This window comes from Apteryx rowi, unplaced genomic scaffold (genome assembly GCF_003343035.1).
Source record: "Apteryx rowi isolate R43461 unplaced genomic scaffold, aptRow1 scaffold_94, whole genome shotgun sequence".
NCBI classification, from domain to species: domain Eukaryota; kingdom Metazoa; phylum Chordata; class Aves; order Apterygiformes; family Apterygidae; genus Apteryx; species Apteryx rowi.
In genome coordinates, this window is record NW_020451249.1 from 2,308,191 (window position 1) to 2,311,226 (window position 3,036).

Here is a 3,036-nt window from a genome sequence, read left to right on the forward strand (position 1 = left end):
GGGGAGCGCGGCCCCCTCGGTGGGCAGGGAGCTGGAGGGGGGCCGTGAAAGCCCGTCGCAAGGGGCAGCCGCGCTGGGGTGAGCCGAGGGGGCCTCCCGGCGCAGCTCCAGCCTGGCCCCCATGTTCCCTCTGCCACAGCGAGCAGGCAGGCTGCAGGCAAGGGCATTTGTGGCAAAAAAAAGACTGTGTGTTTCCTGTTTGCTCGTCGTTAAAAAAAAACGGCACTGGAGATAATTGAGGCTGAGTGCTTCGTTTAGGGCTCCGGGGTTAGTTAATGTCCGCAGAAAGCTCTGAAGCTGCGGCAGCGGGGTGGAAATGTCACGCGCTCCCGTAATTTGCTGCAGCCGGCTACCACACGCTCTGGGAGCTGGGGGCCCAGTCCTGCACCCTGGGAATGGGATGCCCCGACCCGCATCCCGGGAGCGGGGTGCCCAGACCCACATTGCAGGAGCTGGGGGCCCAGTCCTGCACCCCAGGAATGGGATGCCCCGACCCGCATCCCGGGAGCGGGGTGCCCAGACCCACATTGCGGGAGCTGGGGGCCCAGTCCTGCACCCCGGGAGCTGGGTGCCACTACATGCCCTGGGGCGCATGTCCGTGCACCCCGGGAGCTTGGGGCCCCGTTTGCTGCCCACCGTGGCACAGGCCCCAGCGAGGCCAGCCCAGGAGGTGCGGGGATACGCCTGGCGGCGAGGGCAGCACCCTTCGCAGCCCGCGGCACCAGCACCGGCACCGGCAGCACCGCTCAGCCCCAGCAGGAAACATCAACCCGTGAAATTCTCCACATTCTTTGGCTTTCTCACGTTGTTTTCCAAACACACTTAATAAACTGGCACCAGCTCGCGCGGGGTAACTCGCTCCCCACCTCGCCAGGCTCCGCTTCCTTCCCTGCGCTCCGGCCAGCTCCTTCGCAGCTCCTCTCCCGCCGGTGCCCCAGCTCCCCACGTTTTGCCTGAGCCCCCTGCCGTGCCGCCGCAGCCGGGTGGGTGTTGCTGCACCCCCACTGCCAGCGCYGCGGCACCCCGCACCGCAGGCCGGCTCCGCAGTGCCCCCAGCACCCCAGGACAGGCTGCAGGTGAGCAAAACTCCTCGAGCACCCTCAGGGCAAGGACTCGGYCCCCTCTGCCCGGCAGGCCTTGCCGTATTGATCCTCGGGAGCCGGGATCCAGAGGGATTCGCTGAAGTAAAACGTTCTTCAATACCCAGCCGCAAAGTCCTGCATTAACGAAGCGTCCGCAAACCCGCGAAAGCCGGGCTTCGAAATTACAGCTGCAATGCTCCGGGCTGCAACCCTCCGTCAGAGCAGCTGCCAGCGTTCCAGGAAAAGGTGGAACGATGGGAACGTGCGCCAGCCTCCCAGCTCCCAGCCCCAGAGCGCTCTCTACACCGCCGCGAGCCTTCCTGCCCCACCGGGAACCTGGCAAACACCACCCCGCTTTACAGGCCCAGGGATGGGAACGGAGAAGTAAACGGGCGCGAGGAACGGCACCCTGGAGCCCTGCTGCTGAGGCTTGGCTGGAGCTGCCATGAGCAGAATCTGGTCCTTGGCAGCCCCRCTCCACTTTGCCCATCTTGCACCGGCTTTAAGAGATAGGATGGGGAGCAGTGCACCCCGAAATGCGCTGCGGCACGGCCTGAGTGCCCAGCGGTGCGTTTCCCTGGCTGAGCACTGCCTTCTCCCGTGTCCGGGCAGTGCAATTAGCATGCGGTGGCATTGCTGCGCTGTGCCCCGCAGCCCCGCAACCCTGCAGCCCCGCAGCGCTRCAGCCCTCCGCTCCGGGCTGTGGCAGGGGCAAGGGGCCAAGCTGGGTCCGTGCTCCCGGCCTGGCCCCCACCCAAGCCGAGACTCTCCAGATGCAGCCTCCCCTCCAAGYGGCCTGTGTGGGCATCGCTGCAGGCTGCCCACGCTCCCAGGGAGGGTTTGCATTTCCGCGTGGGGCTGGAAGTGGCTGCGGAGTGAGTTGTGCAGCCAGTCCCTGGCCTTAGGGGTTTTGCACTGGAAGTTGCAATCACTTTTGCAAGCCGGTTCCTCCTGCTTGGATTGCCCTCGGGAGCTCAGAGAGGGAATCAGTGTGAAATTCCCACCCCAGTGCCCAGCGGCAGGAGGGAAGCCAGGGTGGCGGATGCTGCGGGTGCCTCTCCTCGAGCCTGGCATTCACACGGCATGCAAGCCTCCTGCCTGTGCTCCTGCTTCACTTTCCCGGCGGCAAAGGGCACGACACGCTGCCGGAGCACGGGACACCCCAGCCTGAGCAGCAGCAATGGACTGAAGCTGCAGAGGTGCGGGAACATCGCAGTGCCAGCATTGCTGGAGAGACCTGCAGCAACGCGAGGGCTCTTGCTCCAGGGTCAGACGGTGCAGAGGGGACCTCGAGCCGTGCCGGGAAGGCCGGGGAGGCTGAGCCCGGAGCCTCAGTGCTGGGAACAGGCAGCTCAGCCCAAAGCACGCTGGGGAGAGCAGATAAGCCCGGAGGCAAGCGCTGGCCCAGGGGCTGGAGCAGAGCTGTTTCGGGAGCTGCTTGTGCTCCTCTCCCCACTGCTCTAGGGTCTCTCAGACCCCAGGTCCCCTGCCGGTGAGCGGGGACTGGTTTTAGGTGTGCTCCGAGGTTTTAGGTGTGTTCCTTGCACCCCGCGCATGCTGTGGGCTGCAGCAGCCCCAGCCCAGTCCCCAGGGGGCCAGTGGGGTGCCAAGGGGAACCACACACCCAGGGCACAGGGTGGCCCTGCCGGGGGGCCGACATCGTCCCTGCGGGAGGGAGGTGGGCGGCGGGTGCAGGGGTATCCGATGTGCCCCGGCACACCGGCTGATCCGCTGCTGAGCAGGATCCCATCAATGGGGTGCGCCAGCCGATGTGCCAGAGAGTGGGGCCAAGGCACCGCGGCGTCCCAGCGGGTGCACCACGGAGCGAGGCCTGATGTCCCATGGAGCAGGGGCAGATGCGTTTGTGCATCAACTGGTGCACCGCRGAGCCGGGGACCGTAAACCACAGCACCAGTCTGAGGCACCGTGGCAGGGTCTGATACACCATGGTGGC

General features: G+C 66.1%; 1 protein-coding gene across 1 annotated transcript in view; it reads left to right on the forward strand.

Annotated features, from left to right (window-relative positions):
- CDT1 (chromatin licensing and DNA replication factor 1) overlaps positions 1-3,036 on the forward strand; it is a 10,262-nt gene that overhangs the window by 1,078 nt on the left and 6,148 nt on the right. The window lies entirely within an intron of this gene.